The sequence below is a fragment of the Pteropus alecto genome, unplaced genomic scaffold (assembly GCF_000325575.1).
Source record: "Pteropus alecto unplaced genomic scaffold, ASM32557v1 scaffold414, whole genome shotgun sequence".
NCBI classification, from domain to species: domain Eukaryota; kingdom Metazoa; phylum Chordata; class Mammalia; order Chiroptera; family Pteropodidae; genus Pteropus; species Pteropus alecto.
This window is the reverse complement of record NW_006435781.1, coordinates 654,507-671,010: the sequence shown is the minus strand read 5'-3', so window position 1 is coordinate 671,010 and position 16,504 is coordinate 654,507. Positions and strand designations below refer to the sequence as shown.

Here is a 16,504-nt window from a genome sequence, read left to right as displayed (position 1 = left end):
GCACTTCTCTTTTTGTTTGTCTCTAGATTACTTCAGTCATGCTTTCTTTTCACCTTACATTGAAAAACAAAGATATTTATAAGAAGTCTGAAGCAGTTATTGTACCACTAATTAAAATGTCTGCACAGGAAATCTAACGTAGAAAAGACATAAATATAGAATTAGATAGGATTTTGCATTGATAATATGTAAAATATGTATCTTTGTTAGGTTGGAAAATACATCCCCCTCACAGAATAAAAGTCTGACTACTAAATAGAATGCCCCCAAATACCCCTATTCGAAATGATCCTGTATAATTAGAATTGTTCATATCCTGATTGTAGAAGAAAATTATTGGTGAATTGTTAGTGACAAATTATATCCACATGTGGAATTTAATAATTATCTGGATTATCATTACAAAGTATTTAAAGTGACTATATCTCTAAACTATTCTAGTAAGAAAATTGTATATGCGCACCGATGTTCATAGCAGCATTATTCATGGTGGGCAAGACATGGAAGCAACCAAAGTGTCCTACAACAGATGACTGGATAAAGAAGTTGTGATACATACATACAATAGAATATTACTCAACCATAAGAAGAGATGAAATACTGCCATTTGCGACAACATGGATGGACCTCGAGATAATCATGCTAAGCGAAATAAGCTAAACAGAAAAAGTTGAAAACCACATGATATCACCTATATGCGAGATATAAATATAAAAGCAACAAACATGACAGAGACTCATGGACATGGACAGTAGACTAGTGGTTATCAGAGGGTAAGGGAGAGGGGGGAGGGGGGAGGTAGATGGGGTAAAGGTGTGGTGATGGAAAGACATCTAACTATAGTTGGCAAACATACAATGCAACACATATAAATCATTGTTGAACTGTACACTTGAAACTTATTGGATTTTGTTAATGAATGTCACCATAATAAATAAAATATAAAAGAAAAATAAAATTGTAATATTCTCTGAGCAAGAACTGCCAGATCTTTAGCATGTCACTAAGGTCTAGGTACACACACTATTTCAATATGTATCATAAACCAAGTACCAATGGTTTTTAGATGAAAAAGTGTACGCTAAGATAATTTCTATGCAAATAGAGTGTTTTAACACACACAAAAAAGTATCATTTATTTCAACTGCATTATGATGCACTTCAGAGCCTAAAATTTCAACATTTTTAACTTTCTCATAAATTAGAGAATTATTTTCCCATAGCTATTGGATCTTTAAAACTAGGTAGATGGTAACTAGATGGAATATGATTATTTTGTAGTGTATACAAAGATTTAATTATTATGTTGTAGACCTGAAACTAACATGTTATATATTAATTTTGCCTCAAAAAAATAACTAAATAAAATGATTTTATACAATTCAAAAAACAATTAGAAGTACCTCAAAATATGGACATGTTGCTTTATTCTGTACAGAATTAGAGCTAGAAAAAAAAATGTTCGTAACTCATATTTTTTACATTTATATTCAGCATCTAAGACAAGCCTCATCATAATTTCTACTTTACTCGATGCTATCTGTTTGAATTGATCCACTCAGGAAATAAAATACAATTTAGATAATACAAAAGTAATTAGCAGCATGACAAAATCCACCTGCTCCTAGGTGACTTGGAGACCCAGCTCATTTTCCAAAAATTTGTTTAATCTATCATTTTTTTTTCAAAAAGGTCATGCTGTGCATGAGTAAGAAGTAGGCAATGAACATTTTACTACAGTATTAAAATGATCATGTACTTCTATGCGACTCACAGTGAGTTTTCAGTTTTTCTTCAGAAATGTCAATAAAAAATGTTACTGCTTTCAACGTAATATTAACTGGTTTTCATTTTTTTATAATTTTACTCTCTATTTCTTTTGAATTATGTTAGTTTATGACAGAAGCCATAGCACTGAAATAGCAATGCTAGATAGTCAAAGGAAATGTGCTAACATAAATCAATGAATTCAACAATATTAGCCACTTAATTATTACAAAGTAGTATTTGGAGTTTTTTTTCTTTTTTTTCTAAAATATATTAGAAGTTCTTCTAGTAAACTTGCTAGTGACAGTGTCAGTATGCATCAGGTAAAATGGCATGTAATATATCTGTTAATGGATTAGTTGTGATAAATTTAGCTTCCAGCAGAGAAAATCATACCCATTAGACATAAACTACAGCACCATCTGTCTGATTTGATGATGTGATATAAAAGAGCAAATCGTGGGATGCTTATTGCAGCCCTTCAACTCCACTGGAGATGGGTGTCAAAGGGAGTCAAAGGGATAAAAAACTATAGCATCATCTTCATAAATGAAAAAATAAAATGAACTGAGACTTCCAAATAGATACAGCATCAGTTCTCTAGTACTACAAGACACACAAATGTATTGTCCACTGAAGTAGCATTTTAGGTTTGGATCTTATAGATGGATGTTTATAATTTATTTGTGGAGAACATCCTATAAAACAAATCCTAACAAAGACCTCCAAATACTAAATTGCTTCAGATTATTAAATTTATATAAATCTCAAAATATATTAATGTGATATACTTTACACTGCATATGTCCTTTCAAATTACAAAAACATTTTAAATATATAATTTCCTTAAAATAATTCTGGCAATTCTTTGAGGGATTGGTATTATTATCCACACACCCTTAATAAAATCAAGTGACTTTTTCAGAAAATGTATAGCTAAATTATTTAATCTTTCTCAAAGAAAATAATCATATCAACCCCTTAAAGAACTGTTACAAATATTGAACAAGATTATGTATTGGCAAGGAGTTTTAATTCGAACCGAGTTATATAAGTATTGGTGGCTATTTACATTTTGCATGATCATAGTACTAATATCAAATCTTCTAAGAACTACCAAGGGTCATCTATTTTACTCTATTTACTCTAGAAAGGTACTTATTAAATCTTTACAAATAGATGTTTAAACTTCAAATATATTCTTCTTTAAAGATTTCCAACACAAGAAAGTATACATATCTCTTAGTAACATATTCCACTGTTTAAACCTATCTTACTCTCAGAAAACTCCAAATGAACTGAATCTAAGCCACTTCTGTTACAATGTAGGCACGGTGGTTTTCACTAATCTCTGTAAAATTAGATAAGTAAATCAGAAATTTCTTGCTCGTAAGTTGTATGTGTGCCCACAGGTAGATTTTTGCATTGTCATATGTACAAATATAAATAAATGAACATATTGCTTGAATTTATGGATTTATTTGTTTATTGCTTGGAAATACTGGCCCTGATTTGAATTACAAGGGATGGAGCTAAGCAATTAGAAGAATATCAGTGAGCTCCACAATAACTCGGAGATGCTGGTTCATATCATTGCCTGAAGGTATGTAACCAAATTGTTACACAAGTATAAGGGATTGGATTGAATTTGATTGACAGAAAGCTAAATAACTTTTTAAAAAATCACTATATTAAGACTAGAATCCTGTTCCCTAGAGAACAAAAAACAGTGTTTATATGAGCTTCCATGTAAGTGTATAAACCCCTTGAGCATTTAAAAATAATGCATATTTCTTAATCTAGGTAAATAACACACAAATACAAAATGAATTATAACAATTCATGAAGTAATAAAAAGAAATTAATTTTTATTTATGTTCTCATCTTGTCTCAGCAATAAAAGAAGCTAAAGGTCAGTTCTCTTACTGTAACGCATTTTCACAGGCTAAATCACAACTCCATTATCATCTATGTTCAGATTCTCAATGGGAAGAATCTCTCTCCCATTTAATTCACATTGCATATTGTTATACATGTCAAAGACATTTCTTATCTGAGTTCCTTTTTTGGTTGAGTTGATTTTTCAAAGCAAAAGCAAAAAATGGCTATCAAAAGAACATTTGGATAAAGGTGATTGAGGAAAATCTGACAAGCCTGGGAGGTAAAACTTAAGTGCCTTGACCCTTGAATTTATTGAAACTAGTGATAGAATGTGATAGCTAAACTGTGCCCATCAAAAATAGCATTAAGAAAGAAAGTGTTCCCAGGAGTATGTCCACTAAGGAAGACAAAATTATGTGCCATGGATCACACAATGCAGCAGCAGCAAGTGGGATTTATAAGTGAGGGAGGCATCAAGCAAACCATCTCATTTTTATTGCAGTTTAAGACCTTGAAATATGCCTCTCAGTTAAAGGAATTTTTATGGAAAATGAGGCTTCTGAAAATTAACTTATTTCTTGATTTTTCTTTCTTACTTTACATACGGTTAAAAAGGACAAGCAACTTCATCTTATCAATGGTGAAATGGAAATGGCATTAAATAACTCATTGAAAGAAATAAAATAATACCCTTCATGAGGCTAGAAACAAGGCAGAGTACTTGTGACTGTTGTTTAACCAAGTCTATGATACTCTTCACAATTTTGCATGTTTTTAGAATTTGTTAACTGAAGCAGCATACTATAAAACGGCTTGCATTGTATCTTCACTGCCTACCACATGGTCCAGGGTGTGGGGGGGAAACATTCTAATGTATTAGGAAATAATTACTGGAGGTTTCTCTGGAAAAAAAGTTCTTATCACTTTTTAAGTGATCCTGCAAAAACTCCTGACTGAACTCAAGGAACTCATGACTGCGACTTTTAAAGGTGCAGTCTACAGATGAGGAAACTGACACTCAGATAGGTTGAATAAACAACTTGTCAAAAAACACGGAGTTCACAGGATTGAGTATCTAGAATTTACTCTCAGATCCATCTCGGGCCCATGGTCTTTCATGATGCCATTCACTCAGTAGAGCATATGAGATTTAAAAAAATAAGCTTTGTAATTTGTGCTACAAAACCTACAGTGAGATGTACAGATACAGGGTCCTTTTTGAGTCTTTTTATATTTAATTGTAGCAAAAGTTTGACTACATTTAACTAAATATTTTATCTAACCCACTTGACAAGGATTTGAAGCCTAATGTTATTATTTGATCTAAAAACATTTTTGACATTATAACTCTCTATTTGTTTAAAATATTAAACACAAATCAGAAAATACACTTCCAGATCAAGAATCTGTGCTCTTTGCAAGGACTTATTTTTCAAAAAGTGAATATTACTGTCTAATTTGCTAATGAAATTCTTCCTTGGTGACTATGCTAAAAATGTAGTGAGATTTTTAACTTGAAGTAGCATGTTCTTCTGTGTCATTAGAGTCAGTCCCATTATTATTTATTTTATGAGTTCATAAAGTGCTAATGAATAAATATGGAAAGGCCATGTTGTTGTTGTTGCTGTTATTATTTGCGGGCTATTATTTAATGTTCCGTGGCAGCTTAGTAAACTCTGTACTCTCCAGCTCCCACCTGTCTGTCGATTCAATTAGGATACCAGAAAATAAAGAGCAGTCGTCCTAAGGAGCATTCTAGCATGACAGCTTTCTTCCCAGTGATCATTATATTCCTAGGTATTCTTCGATAGCTTGAGATTTTACTGTTTCTCCTTGTTTTATGCCTCACACCTCTGAACTTCTTGAGGGGGACTTCTCACCTTTGTGCTTAATGTCTTGTTGAATAACACAAAAATTTCACATAGTGTATAAACGTCTCAAAGCTGAATACCATCACTGCAGTTATTAATATGGGGTTTTTCTCCCAAGTATTGTCTCAGAACACTTTTTTTTTCTCTCTTCTTCATTAGATAGATGCCTGCCAGTGTTCATGGTAACAACAGAGCTATTTATGGTGAATTTGAAGACTCATAGGAGGTGAGAGTCACATGTGATATCCTCTCCTCTTTACTGCAAATTCTAGGTCTTTAATACTTAAAATGGGCATCACAATATAGTGGGATCTATAAATCTGTTCCCCTGCTACACATCATTAGGCTTAAAGTTCAGATTGCCTGAATTCTTGTCCAGATCTACTGTTGCCCAACTTGGTAACATCTGTCAGGAAACACTTAAATCTTGCTATGGTTTAGTTTTCCCACTAGGGAAATAGAGATAATGGGACCTGCTCTGGTACCCTCCATGCTAGATCACTGCTAGGGTCAGACAGTGGTCAATAAATATGAAAATGCTCTGAAATCTGTGATGAGTTACAAGATGCTCATGATGGGTAAAGATTTAGAAATTTGTTGATGGAAAATCAGCTTTTGTTTCCAGATGTGATAAACCTAGAGCAATAGAGAATTTTAATGCAGAATACAGTGAAACATTTCAGCGTGACACTAAAATTAATAGGTTTTCATATGTTATCTATGGTCTCTTAAGACTTACATTTTGTATAGGAGTTGAAAATCTGGTTTACGTTTTTAAACCAGGAGAATGCTCCAATATATGTCTAATTTCTAATCAAGTGTGTGGAAAACAGATATCCCTTTATGCTTCATTCTAATTGTTGGCATTGGAATATCCCATCTATAAGAAATCACCCAGTCTAATGTTTATTTATAACAAAATGCACAAAATAACCTAGGTGTAAAAAGATGGGGAGTGATGGGAACTGTAACTAAATGGATTGCTGATGCTAAAAGGACAGAGATATTTAATTCCGACTGAGGTTAATATACAGGAAAACATGCCAAGGATCATCACTTATTTTTCCAAAGGAGCTAAAAATTCATAGTTTTACATCACATTTCCTAAATTTCAAACATCGATAACTAACAAAATTATTATTAAATACCTTGTGGACCGAATAGAACCATATGAATATATTTGTAATTTTAGATGTAATAGAAAAATTCCTAGAAAGACACAAACTACTCAAAATGATTTTAAAAAATGAAAAATCTGGAAAATGGAGATAAAATCAAAGATGAAAAACAAAAATAGAACTCTTATGTTTATTAAATGTACTGACTCTTTTGTTTAAAACTTTCTCATAAAGAAAACTTCTGGCACAAATGGCAAGGTCCCAAGTCTGCATAGTCAAGTACTTAAAGCTAGCAAGCGTATTAGCGTATTATAAGAAAGGAAAACAATCTCTTTCATGGTCACAACATGAAAATTCTAAATCAAATGTTAGTAAATATTAGCAAAGAAATCCAGCAACAAATAAAAAGGATCACAAATATCATCCATGTTTGGTTTACCTCAAGAATACAAGGCTATTTTAATATTAGAAAATGAAGCATTGTGATTTCACTTATTATCAGAATAAAGGAGAAAACTAATATGATCATCTCAAGCGATCCTGACAAAAAAGGGTTGATAAAATTCAGCACCCAGTAATAATAAAACCTCTTAGAACCCTAGAAATAAAAAGCATCTACAATAAACCTGCAGGAAATATTATATCTTATGGTGGTTACTAAAAGTTTCACCTCCAAGACCTAAAATGAGAAACAGATTTCATTGATAATCTCATTATACTAGAGTATACAGCACAATAAGGCAAGAAAAATTAATAAAATAAATAATAATTGGAAAAGGAGAAGCAAATCTGTCTTGACTCACAAACAACCTATATATGTACACCTGAGTGATGCTACAGATAAAATGTTCAAATTCATAAGTGACTTTAGCATGGTCTCTGGATATAAAGCCAAGAAACAAAAATTAAATTGTATTTCTCCACATCAGCAACAGACAAATAGAAGATAAAATTTTAAAAATATACCATTTACAATAACAGCAAAAATATCAAAATCCTGGGGATAAATCTCAAAAAAAGTCTAAGATCCATAATCTTGAAAACCACAAAACGTTATTGAGAGAAAATAAAGACCTAAATAAGTAGAAGACTATTCTGTATTCATTAATTGAAATATTTTGTATTATAAAGATATCAATTCATCACAAATTGATCTATATATTCAATGAAATCCAATTAAAACCATAGCATCTTTTGGAGAGGTATAACAAGCTGATTCTAAAATTTATATGGAAATGCAAATGAACAAAAATAGCCAAGATAATCTTTAAGAAGAAGAAAACAAATATGAAGGGCTTATACTGGCCAAGATGGATTTAGTGTTCCCCTCGGCTTGACTAAACTTTAGACTATAGGCCCAACCTCTCTTTTCTTAGAATACTTCCTTTATAAAACTTGAAACTGTAAATTTTTTCTCTGCTCCTTTGAGATATAAATATTCTAAAACCTAAGAGTGTAGTTCTCAAGAACCTGGGAGCCATCCCTTTGAAATGTAATTATCAAGAAAGATAGTGCCCCTGTCTTCCAGACTCCATGGGAGGGTAGGAGCCTAGTTATGATAACGGACAATTAACAAACACAGAGGGTATAATCACATTAACTATCCAATCCCATAATGTCCTCCCAAGTTTTTACACTAGCTCATCCCCGTACTTAAAACTCTCCACCTTTGGTTCAGTGGAACTGAGTTCAGTCTCTTCCCTATTGAAAAAGTCTTGACCCCTAATTGCAATAGTCTTGAATAAATTTTTCCTCGCCTGTTTTACCATCTGGCTCAATTTTTCTTTTACAATGCTACCAGATATCAAAATTTATTATAAAGCTATAGTAATTAAAACAACGTGGCATTGGCATAAGTATAGGCATATGTACAAACAAAATTTATGAGTCCAGAAAGTGACCCATGCAAGTATAGGCATTTAATTAAAGGGTGACACCTCAGAACAGTGGGGAAAGAATGGTCTTTGCAATAAATCATGCTATTTCCATTGGACCTAAATGAAAAAAAAAATGGGAAAAAAAGTCCTGATATGACAATCCAGGAGAATATCTTCTGGATCTTAGAGCAGGAAATTTCATTTTTAAATTCAGGTCAAAAATACAGTAACTACAACAGAAAATATTGAAGTGGAGTATATTGAATTTAAAACTTCTGTTTAATTAAAAAAAGATATTGTTACGGAATAAAGAGGCAAGGCACCTAAATTTCACTAACAGAAATTTAGACAATCCAATCAAAAAACAGGCATGGCAAAAATCAGTCTTTCAAATAGCTAGTAAAGAACTGTAATAGTGCTTAACCTCATCAGTCATCAATACATACAAGTGAAAATAAGAGATGCCATTATAAAGCCGCCATAAAGGCTCAATTTAAAAATCTAAAATACCAAGTATTAAAGAAGATATGAAGTAATTTGTACCTTTATTCACTACTGATGAGAGTATAAATTTATAAATTAACTTTGAAAAAATCTTTAGTAATACCTATAAAGTTAAATATACATAGACCCAACAATCTAGGAACTCCAATCCTAGGTATGTGTGTATCCAATACAAAGTCATACTTATATTCACCAAAAGATATGTACAGTTATTTTCACAGCAGCATTATTCATATGGCTCCAAACTGGAAACAACCCAAATTTTCTGACCAATAGAATGTATCATTAAATTGTGATATATTCACAAAAAAAGGAATACTATCCAGTCGTGAAAATTAATGAACTAATGCTATAGGCAACATGGATGAATCTCACAAACATAGTATCTAATGAAAAAATATCAGTTATGAAACTATATATACTATGCAATTCCATTTACATTAAGTTAAAAATAAAGCTTCTGAGGTATTATAAATCAGGATAGAGGTTACCTTTAAGGAAATAGGAAAAGTTTGTGACTATAATAGGACTTGCTAGTGGCTTCTTGATTGCTGATAACATACTATCTGTGGATCTTGGTGTGGAATTACAGATATATTACCTTTGTAAAGTCTTCAAGCTATACTTATGATTTGTGTCCTTTTCTGAGTACTCCAGTAAAAAAACAATAAAAAATAACATTGTGCCACAGTATAAATTTAGATTTATTCAGAGACCAAAAAGGCCAGTATTCTTTTTAAACCATATTAGAATTAACATTTATATTCATAAAGAATATTATCATTCCAACATACTTGCATATTTTCCCTGATAATAACTTTCTCAAGGTCATATAGTAATTTTCTCCTATGAAACTGAGAGATTAGGAGAAAGCCCTGACTGAGGTATCACACAGATCTGGGTACCAGTCCCAGCTCTGCCACTTGCAAGCTACATGAACTTGGCTTTAACTTCATTATGCATTGGCTTTTTCATTTGTGATATAGGGATAACATTACATGCAAAACATTTAAATTTTTTTGGAAAAATAATGAGCACACAAAGTGCTAATAATTGTAATTATTGCTTCATGAGCAACAATCGTTGACACTTGGCTTAGTGAAATTATTTCCATCACATTTAAAATTATTTTTTATTTTTAAACATGCTTTTTATTCACCAATGATAAAATTAGAAACTAGAGAGAAACATCAAAAATATTTTCATCCATATTCTTCTTCTTCGAAAAAGAAAAAACTCTGTCTTAATTCTATAAACTTTAACATTCCATAAACTTTTTACCCAAATTATCCCAAAGGTATGTACTATAAACACTTTTAATTAATATCTCATTTTCAAGCCATGATAGAAAAAGGAACATTATAGTCTTTCTAAACAAATACTTTTTGTTTGACTACTTTACTTCTAAACAAGAGAAGCATAATTATGGTGGTATAGAGATGACACGAAAAAGGGAGTGGTCATATGTAGAAAAACCAGCTTCTTGGAGAAAAATTTGAACTAAATTTTCTATATGAATTGGTTTTCGGAAAAGATATGATGAACATATGAGTATTCTGAGTAACAGGAATAACATGTACAAAGACAATGGCATACAGAGTATCAGAAGTGGCTTGCAGAAACAGAATGTAGGTTGAGGAACATGAAGGGGCTAAAAGAAGATAAGTATTGAGAAACAGGTAGGGGTCACATAATGAAAATCATTGTAAGCTTAAGTGATCAAACTCTGTAGAGGGTGAAAAAAATGACTAAGAATTTTAAGCAGAGGAGAAACTGTATTAAACAGGCTTTTGAGAGCCCACACTGTAATGTGGAGATCGGGTAAAAGAGAGGTAAGAATTCAGGCAGGCCTTCCAGGGGTTGATGATATGGGATTTACCTTAAGAAACTGTGACAGAAACAAAGAAAAATAATGAATATGAGAGAAATTTAAGAAATGCTGTGAGAGGGTCCATTCAGAGGGTTCATAGGGAAAGGAAAGGGATGGGTCTGGAATGATTTCGTTTCTGGTATGGATGTCATGGTGAGTGGCAGTACAATAACAAAAATGGAGAAGTCAATAAAGGAAGCACGTTTAGAGGGAAGTAAGGCACAATGAATTAAGTTTCGCCTTGTTGGGTTTAAGGTGCTTTTTGGACTCCAAGGTGGCTCTGGCAAATAGAAAATGGGATAAAAGAAATTGGGCTCAGGAAAGAGAGTTGAGCAGAAGACATCCAGGTATATCAATTTCTGCCTATTTTTCACAACACAACCTTCTAAAGTAACACAGAGAAAATGCCATCCTTTTTTAAGAAGACAATACTTTTCTTAAAATTAAATAATCCTCAGTTCTATATACACTCTTTAGAGAATGCCACCATCCTGGAAAATCCAGCTAAAATAACAAAATGTAAAGTGTATTTGAATCAGCACAGAACATAAATATCAGTTCTTGTAATGCAGACACTACATCGTGTCCAGGATTGCATTAATTTACTAAGAATCTGTCTCATCTTGCTTTAATATTAACCTTGTGCTCAAGTAGTGCCTGCCTGCCTGCCTGTCTCTCTCTCTCTCTATATACACACACACATACATATATATGTGTGTGTATATATATATATACACACACACACACATACATATGTATATATATATATATACGGCATATATATATATAAACATACACATACATCCATATATAGAGAGAAAATTAAAATGTAAATAAGTTTAAATATATGTATGTACACATTTGCATATAGTTATATACGCATATATATTTACATTCACATGTACGGATGGGAAGTCATCTCTTTTTTATCAAAAGCTTACTCAATTGATTTAAAGATATTTCTTTTAAAATTATTTATTTATTTTTAATTAAATTTATTGTGCTGAAATTGGTTAATAAAATAGGTTTCAGGAATACAATTTAATAAGATATCATCTGTATATTACATTGTGTGTTCACTACCCAAAGTCAAGTCTCCTTCTGACACTATATATTTGACTCCCTTTACTCCTGTCTACCTCCTGCCTCCTCGCTTTCCCTCTGGTAACCACTAAATTATTGCCTGTGTTTGAGTTTTTGCTTGTCTTGTTGGTATGTTGCTTTCAGTTTTACATTCCACATATGAATGAAATCATATAGTTCTCAAATTTTTCTGTCTGACTTATTTTTCTTGGCATGATTATCTCAAGATCCATCTATGTTGTTGCAAATGGCAGTATTTTGGCTTTTGTTATGGCTGATTAATATTCCATTGTATATATGTACCACATCTCCTTTATCCAATCATCTATCAAAGGATATTTTGGTTGTTTCCATATCTTGGGCACTGTGAATAATGCTGCAATAAATATTGTGTTGCATATGTCTTTACACATAAGCGTTTTCAAATTTCTTAGGTAAATACCCAGAAGAGGGATTGCTGAGTCATATGGTAATTCTATTCTTAATTTTTTTTTTTTTTGGAACTTCCATACTGTTTTCCATAGTGGCTATACCAGTTTACATTCCCACCAGCATTGTATGAGGGTTTCTTTTCCCCCATAACCTCTTCAATGCTTGTTATTACTTGTCCTGTTGAAGATAGCTATTCTAACAGGTGTGAGGTTGTACCTCATTGTGGTTTTGAATTACATTTCCATAATAGTGAAATATATTTTCCCATTCGGATGGTTGTTTATCTTGTTGATTTCTTTTGCTGAGCAGAAACATTTTAGTTTGATGTAGTCCCATTCATTTATTTTTTCTTTTACTTCCCTTGCTTTTGAGGCCAAATTCATAAAATCCTCTTTAAGTCCAAGGTTCTTGAGTTTAGTTCCTATGTTTTCTTCTATGCAACTTATTGTTTCAGGTCTTTTATTCAGGTCCTTAATCCATTTTGAGTTAATTTTGGTGTGTGGTGATAGACAACAGTCTAGATTCATTCTTTTGCAGATGGCTTTCCAGTTTTCCCAGCACCATTCATTTAAGAGGCTTTCCTTTCTTCATTGTATACTTTTGGCTCCTTTGGTGAAAATGATTTGTCCATATATATGGGGATTTATTTCTGGACTCTCAATTCTGTTCCACTGCTCTGTATGTCTGTTTTTCTTCCAATACCATGCTGTTTTGATTATTGTGGCTATAAAGTATAATTTGAAGTCAGGCAGTGTGATACCTTTCTATAAGCAGCAAAATTTCCAATAAGAAACATACTTTTTATGTAAAACATAAAAAATGAGTATATGACATTTGTATGTGACATTCTGACTTCAAAGGACATTGGTATAAATCTTCTAAAGTAATATGAGAGAGGAAATCATCCATAAACCACTCCTATTCCGGTGAAATTTATACAGTGCTCCAGTTGTACCCTCAAATGGCTTCTTTCCCCCAAATTGTCTGGACTACAGGTTGAATAAAGGAGTGCAATTGTTTTCAGTCCAATTCTCTGGCATATAAATAAGATATCAGGAAAAAATATGTTAAAACACAGGCATATTCTCCACTATCCCAATGAGGGATATGAAGGCTCATCTTATCCACAGAAATATCATGGGAGGCATTACAAAATATTTTAGGGAAATCAAATACTTTGTATTCATTCCATGCCATTGGACCGACCAACTTAATAAATCTACCAAAAATTTTGTAATAATAGCACATAATATTTGTACAAATAGTTTAATGTCATCTAATATAAAGTTGGTTTTCATGTCTTGATTTTAGTGAATGTATCTTAGCCCTTAGAGGACTTTTTCAAGTTCATAAATTATTCCTCAAAAAATTCCAAGTTTATTGACTTCGCCAGATGAGCAAGAAACTGAATATGCATGCACGGCCTTATGTTTAATAATCTGCTCTAAAATTTATTTTCCAAGTTATTCTTCAAAAGAGGATGCTTGTCTACAGCCATTCTTTTGCTATACCTTTAATTTTCCAAAATGGTAGACAATAACTGTAAGATTAAAGTCATTTAACAAAATAATCCAAATGCCTTTTATATGCCAGAAACCCTCTTGGGTCTATGGCCTTAGATATCTTTAATACATGTAGTTGGACTCGCAAGTATTAACTTGTATAGAGGAATACATCTAAAAATGGGACTTTAATAGCTCTGCCTTTTTCTGGAAGGTGTTTTTAATAGAGCATCTCCTATACACTATAGGCCTAACCATGTTTCTGGTTTTGTTGTTGTTGTTGTTGTTGTTTGTTTTGTTTTTTGTTTTTTAACTAGAAATAGCTATCTCTGTAGAACAGTCGGCTTTCTTTATGCTCCATTTATAGTCTTTTCTCCATTTTCAAATGTAAATGGCCCCATAGGACCTGTGCACCTCCAAAACACCTCCCTTACTTTGTTTTAGTTTTTGCTCAAATGCCACATTCTCAGTAAAGCTTTCCCTGACTACTTCATATAAAAAAGCTCCCTTCCCAGGTCTATTTTTTCCTTATAGTTATCACCTTTTACATAACATTAAACTTGCTTGTTTATTATGACACATGCTTAGAGCATAAGCTTCATTGAGGAACAATTTTTGTTTTGTGCATACCTAACCTCAAAGCTGAGACTTTTGGCTGGCACCTAGTAGGCACTCAATACATATCTGTCAAATAAATAAATAAATACTGCTCTGTCCAGAACATTTTCCTACTCTTTAGTGTTACCTAATTAATTTCTACTTTCTTGACCTTCTAGAACAAGACAGGTCATCTAGCAATTTATATTTTTGTCACACTGAACTCATCATGGCTATAATTTTACATTTAGTTGTCTCTGTTTCATGCAAGTCCGGGAGGACAGGTACTATAACTGCTGCCCCGACCCCTCCTCACCACTGTAGTTTCAGCTGTCAATTTGGCAGAGAGCTGATGCTCAATACATGTTTTTTGACTGAATGAATTATAGTGTTGAGTATCACACACTTATTCTAATTCTTAAGTAAGTCCATGTCTACCTGCCAAGCCTCCTCTAGCATCGCTATTCTAAACTCAATGTTGTAGTTAAATTGACTCTTTTTCAGTTCATTAAGGGTAACATGCTCACTTGATATACTGTTTCTCCTTCCTGGAAACTGTCCATGTGCACCTTTACACATGCTTTATCAGTTTCCTTCAACATATCTTTTAGATTCTTGCTTAAACATCACTTTCCTAGGGAATCATTTTATGCATTCAAACTTCATTTTAATTCAGATTACTTTGTTGTCACAAAAGCTTATTCCTTTCCTTCACAGAAATAACTTGTGTCCATTCTTTAATATTTGCTCATTTTTGTAAATATTTAATTAATGCCTATTTCATCTGCTAGATTGCAAGTACCAAGAGAGCAGTCAGCAAGCCCTCCATGTCTACCATGGTGACCACAAATGACAAGGAATCAGTATTCGATTTCAAAGAGGGAGCCTGAGAAATGTCTACCATTGTTTTGTGGTTCCAAGGAAAGCAGTAGGCTCATAAATTATTCATTCCCAACCTAGGAAGAAAGTGACAAATTCTCTATTGTTCAATGTTTTACCTCTGTTAACCAGCACAATCCTTGAGATGTAGTAAGAACATAACAGGTATTCCTTGAAAAAATAATAAATAGAATGCAGAATGCTTAAAAAGAAATATGGTAATGTTCTCCAGGACTGAAGACTACATAAATTACCTATGTCAGTTATTTAGACAAGCTATTTCTCAATAAAATTATTTAGCTGATATCATTGCTTACAAATTAGACTCTCTTATCTATTGATGTCCTAGAAGCCTCTAAAGTTAAGGACAAGTTTCTGACCAGTGATGACATTGCTGAGGATCAAGTTTACAACAGACTGCACTTTTCAGAAGACTATCCTTTATAAGACGTGCTATCTTTCAGAATTCCTAAGCATATGTTCTGACCTAACTTTGTTTTTTTTTTCCAAACCTTTTAAAAGGAAGATTTCTAAAAGTCATTCAAAGTTAGAGAAAATCTGAGTTATAATTGAGTTCACAGAACTAAGTCAACACATGTAAAGATATTCTATGAGGAGTTATTTTTAGAATTCTAACTCAAGATGATAAGAACACATCTCCCTAATTGTACTAAATCAAGACTTCCTTTCCTTGTTTTCCCAGTCTGCATCTCTTAACTAAAGACCACTGGGTATTCATTTTGAGGTTCTGAATCGTACTTCAGCAAACACAAGTGAAACGGATTAAGGTATTATGGTGACATGGGAGACTTTAGCAGAGAAAGAAGATGTGGGGTTAGCATTCAACACTATCAAATCTTAGGGAATAGCTATGGATGACCAAACATCACTCCAATAAAAGCCTTCAAAGATTATTCTCAGGTTCCTGCCAGTTTTTTCTCCTTGGATGGTTTCCAAAAACTCTTCCTTTTACTTTTAACAAAAATGCCTCTAGGCCCAGTATGAAACAGATGATAGTCCTCTAATGCACACATGTAATTCTTATCACATGCAGAGGATATTTGTGTTGCTATTAAAATGGCTCCTCTAATGTATTTCTTAAACTGTTTTTTTTTATCCTTTA

General features: G+C 32.7%; 1 protein-coding gene across 1 annotated transcript in view; it reads right to left on the bottom strand.

Moving 5' to 3' along the window:
* The window catches only part of DMD (dystrophin), a 1,580,480-nt gene that overhangs the window by 1,345,227 nt on the left and 218,749 nt on the right, over positions 1–16,504 (bottom strand). The window lies entirely within an intron of this gene.